This window comes from Montipora capricornis, chromosome 6, assembly GCF_036669925.1.
Source record: "Montipora capricornis isolate CH-2021 chromosome 6, ASM3666992v2, whole genome shotgun sequence".
Lineage (NCBI taxonomy): Eukaryota > Metazoa > Cnidaria > Anthozoa > Scleractinia > Acroporidae > Montipora > Montipora capricornis.
Window position 1 is genome coordinate 12,568,572 of NC_090888.1, and position 15,834 is coordinate 12,584,405.

The 15,834-nt window shown below is 38.0% G+C and overlaps 1 protein-coding gene across 1 annotated transcript in view; it reads right to left on the minus strand.

Annotated features, from left to right (window-relative positions):
- Positions 1–15,834, minus strand: part of LOC138051552 (serine-rich adhesin for platelets-like) — a 124,734-nt gene that overhangs the window by 81,450 nt on the left and 27,450 nt on the right. Inside the window, exon 3 of the mRNA XM_068897777.1 lies at positions 793–903. The gene's annotated coding sequence lies outside the window, so the exon portion shown is untranslated. The remainder of the gene's footprint in view (positions 1–792; positions 904–15,834) is intronic.

The window sequence follows — 15,834 nt, forward strand, 5'->3', positions numbered from 1 at the left end:
ACAATCACATGATGTTCGTGACAATGGGCATGAATTCAAAGATCGCCTGAATGATCATGAAGTGCAACAATGTAACGTGATAAGGCACGTTAACTTTTCAGTCAATATTTTAAAGATCATGGGATGATCTTGGAGAAACTGGTGGTTCTTCTGAGAATTTGACAAAATGTGCCGCACTTGCAATTTAAAATTGGCTGAGGAACATGGCAAAATGGGCCATGTTACGCTCCCGAGACGATTAAAATCGAATCGCGAGAAACCTGACCATGGTCACAGATGAATGTATATCAATAATACAATATTTATTCCTCAATTGGCCTATACCATGCATCATTTTTCCGGCGATATATAACAAGTCAAAGAGGAAACAGAAAAAACCAATGCTTCCATTGGGTGAAAGTAAGTTTCTTCAGTCTTCGCTTGAAGAAAACAGTAATTTTGCTCGGAAAGAGGCGCTTCGGTGACATTTCCGTCAAAAGCGAAATTGAAAATCACATCTCGGTAGAACAATAACATACAGCTCACTGTTTCAAAACCCACACTAAAGACATCTGTTCAAAGTTTGGGGAGCTTTCTTGCTGTCGTTAGTTGTTATTGGTTGTGCTTTATAAAATCGGATAGGAAACATTTCAAATGCTCAACATCAACTCAGTAAAAGTGACCACATGTACATTCGGTCGATATATTAAAAATGCGAGTTCGATAGTTGTTTTACGACCACTGTAGTTGAAGAAGAGTCGCGCAAAAATCAAATGTAGGAAGATGAAATGACTGCATCGCAAAATGACTTACCCCACAGCCGTTGTCTATCAAAGGATCGACGAAATTGCTCGGACAGAGGTGATCAAAATATTATGAGATTACTCGATATGACCGGAGCACACCAGTCCCGGTGAATCAGTGCTGAAAAGAAACAAAAAAAGATTTTGGTTTCATGTTTGTGAATCTATCTGTGTAAAGGTGGCCCACAGCTGTCACATGAAAACCACATGCTCACAGCAAATTCAGATCACTATCTGTTGTTTTGTCTTACTAGAAAGCTGTGATAAGCTTTCATCGCAACAACAACTCTAAATTATTGTAAATATCTAAAACTTAGTGGTAAATCATTCTCGGATTTCGATAACAAGCAATGACTGTTTCGCAATTCAGGAATGGTTGCCAGTACATGTATACTTAACAATTATTCCTCGAGCCCGAATGGGCTCTGAGTCAATAGCCCATGAGGCCGAAGGCCGAATGGGCTATTGACTCAGAGGCCATGAGGGCGAGAGGAATAATTGTTTTAGTAAAATCCAACTAGTTGGTCAAAAAAATATCGAGACAAAACATCTTTCGCTAGTTAAAGCTAGACTTTAATTGTTGTTTTGGTTTTCAAAGCCGGCGCTTTTCGCTACTAGTGGGCTATAACAAATAGCCTACTAGTAGCTTAACCAATCAGAACGCAGCATTGATAGTAGACCACTAGTTGGATTTTACTATTTATAGATACACTAGGGAAATTAATGTCAACTGGATAAAAAAAGAGTTTTCTACTAGTTAAAGGGAAACTTGATTGCAATTCAGTACTATGAATTTCGACAGATTTTCACATAACATGGCTTGAACATACAGGAAGCTTTATAAAGTTAAAGGAATGCAGAAGCGCCATCGAGCGACTCAATGTCCTACTCAGTTATTCTGGACAGTCTTACAATTCTGTGGGGCATAATCCCGATTCCTACCTACCAATTCCCTCATTTTCTTCATAGCGTGTGCAAACAGATGAAAGCACATCTCAAGACACGCTTTCTGGTTTCACAAGTCTCCTCTATTCGAAACTAGCAACTGAATGCCAAAAATGAAAATAACAGTGGAAAATCTGCGTCACAGCAATCTCGTACCCAGAGTCCGCTTTTCTTTTGGTCAGCACCAAGAACACTACACTGGGTGCCAGAGGCCTTCTCGCGATCTTACTCTCATCTCACTTTGTCAACCGTCGAAGATGACTCAAACGAAAGATAAATTTGCATGTCGTCTGCATAGAAGTGAAAACACATCCCGTGAAATCTAACTATGTCCCCCAACGGTGACGTGTACAGTAAATACAAAATAGGTCCTAAGACTGAGCCTTGAGGTATACCACAAAAAAGATCTAGAATAGTGGACTTTCCCTCCCGAACCATCACAAACTGCTTTCTATTAGTGAGGTAAGATTTAGACCAGGAAAGCGCTATGCCCTTAATACCGAAACGACGTGACAATCGCTGCAAAGGAATAGAATGATCAACGGTATCAAACGCAGCAGATAGATCTAACAAAACAAGGATAACAGAGCGGCGATTATCAATAGCTCGCAGGATATCATTTTGAACTCTAAGCAAAGCCGTTTCAGTACTATGCAATCTCTTGCATGCAGACTGGAAAACTTCACCTAGATCATTATTCAAAACATAGCTAGTTAACTGATGAGCAACAGCCTTTTCAATTACTTTGGAAGTAAACATTAAATTCGAAACCGGTCGAAAATTACTAAAAACCTTAAAGTCAGAATCCACCTTCTTCAATCAGAAGGGATCAACAGCGCTTCCTTGTGAACGTCCGCAACAATTCCTGTCTCCAACGAAAGATTGATCATTTTAGTTATTACGGTAGAAGGTCAGGAAGGCAGAATTTGAGCACACACACAGGAACTGGATCCAAAGCACACGACTTTATAGAACCAGCCTTGATAAGATGCTTCACTTGTTCAACCGAGACCTCTTCAAAGCTGGTCAACTGAAAAGGGCAGTGGACTGAATCTGAGAGGAAAGGTGCCGCATCGCAAGCATCGCTAGAGAGGTTATTACGGATATCTACAATTCTGCTATTGAAGAAGTCTGCGAATCTCTCAGCTAAATCCACATCAGAAGAAGAATGAGGATACATCGGTTCAGCTCTCTTGTGCAGTAATTTATCCACAGTTCGAAATAAAATCCGCTGATCACCTCGATGGTCCTCAATTAAGCCAGAATAGTACTCAAGCTTAGCATTAGAAATCAGATTCGAAACCACATTGCACTGATCTATAAAGCGATCTTTGTCAGTACAGTGTTTTGATCTTCGCCAGCGACGCTCCAGTCTCTTCCGTACTCTCTTCTGAGTCATGAACTCTTGTGAAAACCAAGGTGCGGCTGGGCGCATAACAATAGAGTTAGTCTTTAAAGGAGGATGAGTATCGAATAGTGACCGAAGAACACCATTAAATCAATTTACTAAACAATCAAGATCATCAGGCAAATTCAGAAATAAAGGTGATTCCCTGAGATTAACACTAAATTGATAAAAGTCAATGGACCGTAAATTTCTGTAAGAAATCCGTTTTCTCTCATGCTCAGGTTTCTTGACGTGAAGCCGAAATCTAACACAACCGTGATCTGATATAACGTCCGGAGAATCAATGACAAAGTTGGAGACAATCCCATCAGAAGATCTGGATAATACGAGATCAAGTATATGACCGAATCTGTGAGCGGGCTCCCGAACGTGCTGGGTGTAGCCAAATAAATTAAACAGCGATGAAAACTTTATGGCATTCATGTCAGTGGCAACATCAAGATGAAAATTAAAATCGCCCAAGATCAGGATGTCCCCAGAAATGACCGCCAACTGTTCCAAGAAGGTTGAAAATTCATCAAAAACCAAAGCCAGGGATAAACCATTTGCCACAGATGGTGGCGGACGGTAAACAATGATAATCCTGACATACGGTGTTGCATTATTAAATAGTTGCACATCAGTAAATTCAAAAGAATCTAAAATCATCTTGCGGCATTTCCTTAAACTTGAAAGATTTCTTATACAGCAAACCGGTTCCTCCACCTCGTGTAATAGCTCTCGAAGTGTGTATAAACTTGTAGACGGTTGGACAGATATCACGAATGAAGAAATCATTATCGTTGTCAGCGAAATTAAGCCAAATTTCTGTCAGAGCCATCATATCAATATCATTTTCGACTACGAAATCCTTGATGGCTAAGGTCTTGTTTTTAACGGATCTTGCATTAAGCAGACCAGAATTCGTGTTCTTGGCGCTGACCAAAACAAAAGCGGACTCTGGGCACGAGATTGATGTCTTCTTTTTGGAATTTAAAAATTGCAATACGACTGTACTATATCGCACCATCTCTGTTTACGGATAGCAAGAGAATATGAGGTATCTCATATTCTCTTGTGGATAGCTGTTGGCTTGAGTGTACGCAATTCGCACGTCGCATCTGGTGGCTCGCACCTAGTGTCAGTACACTTTCAGGTTTGGTGCAGCAGTGCGATCAATGGTGGGTTGCATTTATTGGTTGTCTACTTTGCTCCGAGTAGTTTTTGTCCGTGTACTTCGGTTTCCCCCTCTCATAAAAAGACAACACATGATTTGACTTGACCTGATCGTGTTAATTTTATGTGAAATGATTTAATTTTCAGTTTCATTTGGTTACTTAGATAAGCTTGAGACTTCAAGTGATTATTGTCAACAAAAAATGACGCAAGAGGAAACTGAAACTGAAACTGAAATATGGGCACTAGCAATATGGACTCTTATAATATTCATGAATGTTTATTTTGATTTACTTTACGGTATTATATTTTTACCCCTCTCTTTGACTAAGGTATCCCAACGTAAACGTTTGGTAAGCGTCTTCTTAATTAGGGGACAAGTTGTTGGAGAATAGTAAATGCCCTCCTTTTGCTCTAGGTATTATACGTTGTTATTTTTAACTCAGACAGTGCCATACGATAGCATTCAATCTCTCAAACTACTTCAGTGGTGAAAGCAGAGGACAACTTCAGTTATTCAGAAAGACGAAAGCGCCGGTCCAGGACGAAACTAATTTTCAATGAATATTTAACGCAAATAGAGTCCTCATGAAGCAATGAAGCTCAAATTTGTCCTCTTCTCTAATTCGCTCCGGCTATAGTCATGCGGAAACATAGCGTCGACTACGCAAAGAACTTTCACAAATCTGAAGTGTTTTAAGACTTTGAATAGGATAGTACATCATACTTGTTCTACTTACCAGCACAACGGATTTGGCTAGTTGCAGTGTTCCTTCGAAAAAATCTGGGAGTTCTTGGCGAATTAAAATTATTTCTACGTTTCGCTAATCTGAGTGAGCTAAAGGAATTCAATCCAAAGTCCGAAATCCAAAATGTTTTAATCCCTTTAGAGCCAAAGTACACTTCTGATGACATCCCTCAGCTGTTTTTTTTTTCTTTTTAACTAGACCAGACTTAATCAGTTTTTGTTCCGGAAAGCTAACTTCCTGAACATTTGCTCAAGACGGATGAAAGGCTATTTTTTTCCAAACGGCCAACTAAATACAACCTCGAAATCATTTTTGGGTCGCACAACATGGCCTGAAGCGAACTGGACTCTGTTTGGGTCCATTACTCATGATCCTAGGGGATAGAAACCAAAATCACAGTTCACGGTGATTTGATTACTAAATTCTCACTTCACGGACAAGTTTTACTCAAAATTAGGGCTCACGAAAATATCCTTTATCACCCTAAAAGAATCTGAGATGCAACTTAAAACTCAGCCTGCTAAAAGCCTCTAATTTCATTTCGATAATGGCGACGTATTCGCGCGCAATAATAAGCAATTATTGGATGAGGTTGAGCATGATAGCGAGAATTATCAAGGCCGAGGTTTACAGAAAGGATTTAAGCCTAAAACATCTGAAAACGTTTCAGGAAAAACTGAATCGAACTGAAACTTTTGAACAAAATTCTAAAGTTAAGTTGTACGGTCTTATGCAAAATGTTCCCGAGATGTAAACAAAACTTCATTGTCTGCAAAAACGCGTCATACCTACATGCATAAATGCCAGTGTCTGTAGGTGTGACGCGATGACACAGCGCCATCTAGAATTAGAGGGGTGCTTTTAGCCAATCAAAATTGAGATAGCATCAGCATTGTAAAATAATACCAATTACAATAAATTCTCAACCTCGGATAATGCAATTCTCGTGCTCTGATTGGTTCACTCAATCTCCGGTATCATCTCATATACCTTAGTTTGACCTTATATGGTAAATGATCGCGCTTAGCGTTGCTAAACTAAAAGCTTTTACGACAAAAAGCGAAAATTTCTCTTGGTATAAAGCAAAAGAAAAAAGTTTTTGTCGAAAGTTTGGATCAATTTCGAAGCTTAGAAGTACGTGAAAAGGTAAGAAATATTTTTGTGATGAGCCTGCGTCTGTCGTCGCATCTGCGTCTGCGTCGGATGTTCATCACGTTTTTTCGATTTCGCCTGGATTTTCTCGCTTTTTTCGTTCGTATTTCGTACTTTCAAACTTTTGGAGTTTAAGGAATTAATAAAACAGTTATTCGATTAGCGCTTGTTACTGGGTTGCCGTATGGCAATCTCAGTTGGAAAGTGGGTATCATTTGTTCGGTGTTATTTTTTTTGTTTTTCCGTGTCGGTAAAAGTCTTGCCTGTCACTCCCCTGCTAAGTGGTATGTTTGTGCATAGAGCCTTCTTCTCGTATTTTCTTAGGATAGAGAGGGTAGTGATAATGCATAGATTTCTCTGGTGGACACAGTAGAATGATAAACTTAACCGGCAATGGCGTTGAAAGTCATGTAATGCGAATGGCGTTTTAGTGGATCTTTGAACAAAATATACCCTTATGAAGCTCAATAATGGCAAGTGAATTTTAAAAGCGACGAGTAATGGACGTCGACAACAATCTGTCCCCCGTCGAGCCGAAATCAAAGTGAGCTGCATTTCTAATAGTGTGGTGTTATGTAGAACACTGAAACCAAATCGAAAATTCTCTGGTAACTTATGGGTTCAACAAAGACAGAGAACGAATCGAACACCTTAAGTGGATCTGTGATCAACTCTGCACAGTCTTCAGGTAAAAAATTGGAAATGTGACAGCCAGGAATTATTTGAAAGAAAGCTTGTCGTCTATTTTGAGCTTCATTATTTAAGGAAGAGGTGCTTCATGGAAACGGTTTGATCCTGAAATTTTAGTTTGTTGTAATATTGCGCATATTTGACAAGATTGAGTTTTTTCTCTTCACGCACGTAAAATAGGAAGGGGTTTTTGTCTCTAATAGCAAATATGTTGTTTGTTTCAAAAAATTGTTCGCTGGAAAAGGTGGCCTTTATGAATTCATCATGTCTTAGGATATGCGCGCTAAACTGGCTAGTTTTAATGGCAATAGTAAAGCATTTTCGTGTCAAAATGAGGTTCGCGTCTTTCTGTTGTGCTAACTTAATTAAATATACCTATACATTCTGCCTCGTCAGTTTGTTATTCTCGTTAACCAGCAATAGCGTCGAAAGTCATTGCAACGCGAGCGGCGTTTTAGTGCATCTTATGTTGTTTGTTTCAATACAATGTTTCGCTGGAAAAGGATCTCGTGACATTTTCCGCCCTTGTGAATTGTAATATCATGTTGTGTATTGAATTTTCGAGCTTAAGATTGAAATGTGATACGGGAGGATATTTTTAGTATTGCCTTGTAAGCAGGGAAGGTTCACGAAAGTAAACAGGTCTGTTGGAAGCGTGTTTGAGTTTCAACAAAATGAGCCCCAAAATCAGCAAAAAATTGTGACGCCGAGGAATAATAAAGTAGCTGCTATTTCCAAAATGATGGAATAACCTGGTGATAAATAACGTCGTCCTGGAGAGTAAATTTTTGACTTAGCAGAAACAATGGTCAACCTGACAAGAGTTTGGGCGATTGTGATCTTTGTTTTGACTTCGCTCATTTATTGTCAAACTTCATAACGCTTGACAGAAAAAGAAACTTACGAAAACCCGGTATCTTGCCATCATTTGACACAGATGCTTCACTGTTTGGCGAGTAAACATGCTGCGGTAACTTAATCACGGCGCCCGCTGAATTCCGGCGATGTCACTTTCGATTTTGCGATTTATTTGTGCAACCAAACGTAGCATGGCACTACAATGATAGACAATACCAAAACAATATCGTGCACTGTTAGAGCTACATATTACGCAAGGACAACTTGAATCTCCTGAAAGACAACACACAGCTCAGTTGACATTTTATATGGAATAAATCGCTGTGTTACTACCACACATAAGCAATGCGTGTCCATTTTTTCTAAAGAGGACAGGAATTTCTTCTTTCTGAGAAATGATTAATTAATAGGCCGGTAGCCAGGTTTTTAACCTCAGAAAAGGATCTGTTTCGTCGTATGAACGTGTGAGGACCTGTGAGCCAAAGAGCCTCTGCTGGTATGACTTCTGTGTGACCCCTTAAATGGTCTTAATGACCCCCCAACTTGAAAAAAATTGTGTGGAAGGGTGCACGTACCACAGGCAACCCAGTGTACCCTCACGGAGGGTCTAGTTGGATATGAGACTGGTTATAGCCAACTCGGCGCTACGAGCCTCGTTTGCTATTTACCATCTCATATCCAAAGCGCGCTCATGGAATAATTGTTAAGTATCTCTCGCGCGAATAAGTCGTGTGCAATGATGCGATAAAATTCTCAAAAGGCAGAAAAATGAGTAAAGAAGGCTCTTTCAATCATTGCTGTAAGATTTAAGAAACATAAACTATAAATCTACCTTTGTAAAATGCATAGGCCTCCCTCTCCCCCCAAAAATATTATAAAAGAAAAACAAGGAAATAAGTGCTCCTCATTCTAACTTTCTTCCTGAATGAATGGTACGAAATGTTGGCGGGAAAAACAGGAAGCCACCGTTTCCCATTGAATGTTGCGGTTGATTATGAAATTTTATCCCATTACTTCTTTGAATCGTTGTTGAAAGCAGCTCAAGTAAGTAAATGCGTCGACCCCACTGTCTATCTGACGCGACGAGGAAAGATCCTCTTAATTTAAATGACCTTAAATGTGGTATTCAATCTTCAAACACGGATGGGTTGGGATCCGATATACTCTATTTGGCAGACTGAGGTCATATCAAGGAAACCGCTTTCAAGAAGGGTAGATCCGATAGCAATGATTCAAAATATACTCCACAAGTCTAAAATGTTTTAATCAAAATCAATCTGCGTTCTCTTTTGTTTTGGCAGCAAAAAGCTTGTTTACTTAGCATTAGGAAAACTTCACTCATCTTCGCGGTATGCAAATGTTAGTACGAAAGTACATATCAACTAGACAAAACTGACAATGGATTCCGATCTAATTGAGAATAGGAATATGTCGACTTTACGTTCGGTGAAGTTCTTCAATCTTCCCGGTGAAAAATAGACTTCGAGCAGTCCCTTTTTCACCACGAGCGCTCGCTCCACCTCGAATCCAAATTTCCCGCAGCCATTTTTTCTCGTGCGTGTCTTCTCTTCGCGGCGAAAGATGGACTGCTCCATTTAACGGAATTTTCGAAAATCTCGGGTGGGAATTGAATGTAACAAGATCTTTTTCGGAATTTCCACCGGAAAATTCGATCCGTTGAATGGAAAGCGTCCATTGTAATATATGCACATGCATTACGTCGTTTCTTTTTCCTAAGGTTTTCTCACTCACCTTTTTTCTTCGAATCACAGGTTCCAAGTTAAAGCAGTCGATGACCAGTGACAGAAAATCTTGGAAAGGAGAGTACAGCGCGTTGTGCTTCGCTTGAAAACTTTCCGCCAAGTATCGAGACATTAACTTTCTAAAGAATCTGTTCCCAAACAGCTTTGGCATCAGTGTTCAAATAGGTTTAGTTATCTAAATAGTTCAGATAACGCAAACGGAAGGATATGGACAATCTCGCGCCATTTCTTTATTATTGATGACAGCTTCGAATTTGAACCAAGACAAAAGCCTTGAATACTTTGTACACATGCACAGGAGATCGTTTTTTATTGGGTAATTCCATTTGTCTTGAAATAATCACCGTTATTTTAGAGATTAAAGCCACTCCTGGTTTCTTGTGATAAAGGCATTGCCGTCGATTTTGGGCTCAAATTTTTTTGGAATTTGAAAAGCATACCATGAATGAACGCTTCAATCTTTCGATCTTAAATCAGGCATTTTCTGTAGACCTATTTATTCGGACTCTGTAACCCTCATGCAAACTTAAAGGGGTAGTGCTCTCAAAAGAGCAGTATCCACAACAAACGAGCACTGCTAAGCGTCAAACTCGGTAATCGCATTCCCGTATAGCTTTATCTCTTTTCCTGTACTCTATTGTCATTTCTCTTTGAAACAAAGTGTGTGAATGTTCTTGACTTTGCAAACACAGTAGTGGCCCTATCGGCATGCAGAAATGCGAAAAAATTAGATAGTTTTGACTAGGTCGGGGTTTTGGTTTCCTTTTTTTTCCGAATCACAGCTTCCAGATTACAGAAGTCAATGACCAGTGACAGAAACTCTCGGAGAGGAGAGTACATTGCGGTCTGCTTAGTTTGAAAAGTTTCCTCCAAGTACCCAGAGTTAACTTTCAGTTTCTAATGAATCCGTTTCGCGCCTAATAATTAACCCACTGTGACACCAGTGTTTAAATAAGTTTAATTTATCCAAATGTATCACTCACCTTTTCTAGGCCCGGGGGGTGGGGGGGTACTCACTTATAAGGGCTTAATGGGGACGTGCGGCCAGCCAGGGTATGGTTTTCGGGATTTTTGTCTTGAACAGGGTATCGAATTTAGCATTTTTTGTCTTAATCAGGGTATCGATTTATCAAGTTTTGTCGTAAATTGGGGTAAATGTCTTAAACAGGGTATCAAAAATCGGAATTCTGTCTTAAAATGGGTAAGAAAATCAGCGATATTTGTCTTAAACAGGTTCAGGGTATGAGGGGCCGCGCTGCACCTCCCCAACCAGGGATACATCGAGTACCCCCCCCCCCCCCCGGGTTTCTAGGAAACGTCGATAAAACGAGTCTCAATACAACAACACACGTTTTACGTTTTTTTTTGCACCACGTTCATATGAGATCCCAATTCTCTTCCACTAAGCAGGACTCGTTTTCACCCATGCACAACCAAAGGAGACTCGATGCAACGCAAACGAAAGGATACGTTACTTTATTGTTGATGACAGCTTCCAATTATGTTGTAGTTCTTTCAACGAAGACAGAAGGCTTGAATACTTCGGGCCGGGTCGCACTACAGGCAAAACCAAAATTTATCCCGGACCAAAATTTCCAAAAATTTGAAACCGCGAACGGAAGTGACAAAAACTGGAAAAAATTTTTGGGCTCGCATTTAATGTAACAAATTTCAAAATCAATCGATCGATCGGATTTCAACTTTCCCGCGTACTCTATAGTAAACATGAAACCAAATCAGGGCTTTTGTGTCTCAATTGTGGTGTTGCTTCTTCAAATCATGAACATACAGTAGCAGCAAATGTTCGCTTTGTTTATCCTATATGAGAGGTGGATGAATGAATACAGGGCAGTCTTAAACATCGCTTGTCTTAGAAGACAACGACGTTTGCGAAGAATGCGTGTCGGTCCTTACACGTGGACTATTCCTCTTGGGGCCCGTTTCTCGAAAGTCCCGAAAACTTTTCGGGCTCGAAAAGCTGTTTGTGAAACAGCCATCAGCTTGTTTTGGAAAGCCGATCTTTTAACGCGTTTTCAAGGTAACAAAAAGAAAAATAACTGTGAGGTTTGACGACTTAAATCCTCTTCGTTCTTGAGATACAAAGGGAATTGTGACACTCGAAAATGGCCCGTAAGGTTTGATTCGGGACTTTCGAGAAACGGGCCCCTGGTTCGATATCATTACAACGACCCAACAATTCCACAAGAATACTTTCGTCAGCAATTACGGGTAAACAAGAACACGTTTGAAGTAATACGTCATATATTGGGTCCAAGATTGGCTTAGCAAAACTCGAAATTTAGAGATAGTTTACCACCGCAGAAAGTTCTTGCTTTGGGCCTGTATCGTTTGGCCGATGGAAATTCATATTGAAGCATCATTGGACCAGTGTTTAATGTGGGTAAATCGACCGTCATCGAGGCAGTACAAGACGAGGTAAATGGCCTCTATGAACTAAGAAACGTATATATATCAAGTTTCCAGATACTCTCGCAGAGGTGAATTCATCGATAGAAACGTTTTCAGACAAAATGCCCGCCAAATTCCAGAGTTAATGAACCGGTCAAAACGATTAGTGTTGACATCTGCGGAAGCGGCTTCTTTTGTTTTTGCAAATTTTTTTCAAAATCTGCCTGCCCCACCCGTACACTACGGCGTCTTTGAAGTTTTGTCCGGATTTCTAAATTTTTTCAAATTTGTAAAACGCCGGTCACATAAGGAATAGTGGTACGATGACAGATAAGTATGCTTAAGTAAACAAAAATGTGATCAAATTTCCCTAGCGCGACCTGGGCCTTTGTGAGGCACTCAGTTTCGGAGAAATGAGAAATAAGATCTCAGCTAAACGGGAATGCAAGTTAAAATCGACGATTAGTGAGTTGGACGCTTGGCAGTGCTTCATTTTTCTTTTTTTTTTTCAATTCCAAAATGGACAGACAATGCCTTTATCATAGGAAACCTAGTCTCCTCCGCAGCCGTTGTTTTATTTTTTCTTTCTTTTTATTTTTATTTTTTATCATTGTTTGCCCAAGATCACTTCCTATTACAATATTTCATTCATCACTATAGTATCATTATTGAGCAGGAAGTCTCAGAAGCCTTTCTAGGCTTATCTAGGAGACCCCCTTTACTAACTCTTAATAAAAAACTAGGCGATGAATGATATCTAAGTTAATTTACAGATTGATGGAATAGGGCTAGGTAACATAATAGGCACCACTAAAATATGCCTGAAATCAGTTAACAGATAGATCAGAAGAAAATACAACTTGGTATTAAGATTTAAAATAAAGAAATATATAAACCTAGAATATCTATATTCGATTCGTAAGGATAAATTTTTTTAGTTTTCGTTTAAAAGATGATTGACATTGGATTCTTTTTAGATTACTTGGCAAGTTATTATATATATCTATTCCCTTATAACTTATACTTAATTTTCTAAGATTTGTTTCAATTAGAGGCTTGTGCAATTTTTTTGCTGATCGTGTATTGTAGTTATGTAAACTTCATCAGTCTTGAAAATGCTCTTTAAAAAATTTGGCAATTGATTATTTTTGAATTGATTTGTTAATATGACAATGGTGTAATAATTAATTTGATATACATTAGGTATCTTTAATTCATCAAATAAAGGTATCGAGGTATGATTGTATTCTTTGAAAGTCATTAACCGTACAATTTTCTTCTGTAGTTTATATAGCCTATCTAGATGGGACTGGTACGCATTAGTCCATACAACATTTCCATAAAAAATATGAGGGTAAATTAAAGCGTAATAAATTAATTTCAATAAAGATCTTGTCACGTAATGCCTTGCTTTGCATAATATTCCTGTTAACCTAGATATTTTGTTCGCTATATAATTAATGTGTTCAGTCCATTTTAATTGCTCATCAATTATTGTACCAAGAAATTTTGTGCTTCGTACTTGAGTAATACAATGGTCTTTTATCTTAATTCTTAATTCCTGATCAACTTTTTTCCTGGATGATTTAAACAGCATGAAATTAGTTTTCGTGAGATTAAGTGATAATTTGTTTAATTTTAGCCAAATGGATACTTTTTCTAATTCTTCATTTATTTTGTCTATCAAAGTATCCAGATTTTTGTGAGACATGAACAAATTGGTATCATCTGCAAAAAGAATGAAAGATAATAGTTTTGAACTGTTACATATAGCATTAATGTAGATTAAAAACAGTAGAGGACCCAGGACTGAGCCTTGAGGAACTCCACATGTTTTTTTTTTTTTTGTATGATAGTTCATTATTATATCTGACGCACTGATAGAGCGAGTTTCAATTGAGTGTCGTAAAACCAAAACCAAAGTAATTACTTTGGCCAATCAAAAAGGAAGGAGACAATCCAGTAAACCAATCAAAACTCTAAGTAATTACATGTAGCCGACACAAAGCGCGGGAAAATGTGTACGCGCGAGCCACGATTGGTTTTGGTTTCACTTCTGATTGGTTGGAAAACTCAGCGCGAGAAATTTGAACCAATCACTGAGTGAAGTAATCATAAACCAAAGTAATTATCTAATTACTTTCGACACTCAATTGAAAACCGCTCTATCTTAAAGTTACATAATTCCTAAACCAGTGCAATGCAATCCCTCTAATGCCATAAAATTCTAACTTTTGAAGTAGCAAATTATGATTAACAGTATCAAAAGCTTTTGACAGATCCAGAAATACCCCAACTACAAATTCTTTGTTATCTATAGCGGATGTTATTCTATCTATGAGGTCGATAAGTGCAAAATTTGTTGAAAGATTTTTCCTGAATCCATATTGGTGATCACTGAGCATACTTATTTTACTTAAGTAATTCAGTAATCGTTTATACATCATTTTTTCTAATATTTTAGAGAAACAAGGTAACAAGGATATAGGTCTGTAGTTTTTGAATTCACATTTATCTCCTGTTTGGTAAACAGGTATAATAATTGAAGTTTTTAGGTCTGCAGGTATCTTGCCTGTTGTGAAGGTGAGATTTATGATGTGAGATAATGGTTCACTTAATTCTGACGCTAGTTGTTTAACCACCCGTGGCATTATATTATCATGTCCGCAACTTTTTGATGGGTCAAGATGTTCTAATTCTGTTTTAACTTCTTGTTCACAAACAGGTGACAATAGCATCGAATCCATATAACTTCCCTTCAAGTAATCTTTGAATGATAAATTAGCACTAGCTGCTATCTTCTTAGCAAGATTAGGTCCAACGTTAACAAAATAATCATTGAACCTGTTAACAATTTCCTTTCCAACAGTAACTGGTTCATTTTCTGTCTCTTTTTTCTTCCTGTTGAGTACATCCTTTATTAGTTGCCACGTCTGTTTAATATTCCCATTAGTTATTTCAAATTGACGTTCATAATATTTCTTTTTCAGAATATTTTTTAGCTTATTCAATCGGTTTCGATAATATTTGTGCCTCGCCTTCATCTCTTCATTTCCATTATTTAAAATTCTTTTGTAGAGTTTGTTTTTGATTCTAGTAGATTTAATGAACCCTTTTGTGATCCAAGGCTTGTTACTAGTTTTAGAATCTTTTTTAGAATAATTCTTTTCAGGAATACATGTATTATATAAGCTAAGAAATGTTTCTTGAAAATTAGAATAAGCATCATCAACATCATTGAAGTTCCCAAGGTATTCCCAGTTAATATTCTGAATTGCATTACGCAATTTATCGATATTTTCCTTAGTTACTTCTCTTTTCTTGTAGGAAATCATTTTAGGTTTTGGTATTTTTAAATTAGAAAGTATTTGAAAAACAGGCAAGTGATCTGAGAGATCACTAATCAAAATACCACTTGAGCAGTCCACGAAAATATTATTAATAAATATGTTGTCAATTATCGTCGCTGAGTTTGTTGTTATTCTTGATGGCCTGTTTATGACAGGATAAAACTGCGAGCTATACATTTGATTAAGAAATCTGTTTGCACAGTCATTGCTACCATATTTTAAGATATCAATATTGAAGTCACCCATTAGTATACAAGTCTTGTTTTCTTTATCAATTTTAAGAAGAATTGTTTTCAACTCTGTTTCGAAGTCATTAAAATTGTTGTTAGGTGGTTTGTAAATCGTCCCTATTATAATATTTTCATTTTCTTCAAGGCATGTCTCTATAAAAATACTCTCTATAATATCATCTTTTTGCAAGTTCAAGTCATTTCGAACACGAAATTTCAATGCTGACCATATAAACATCCCTACTCCCCGCCATTCTTTGTTTTCCTGTTATTGTTAACAAATGAGTAACCTGGTAAATGGATAAATGATTCATTGTCATTTTTAAGCCACGTTTCACTGATT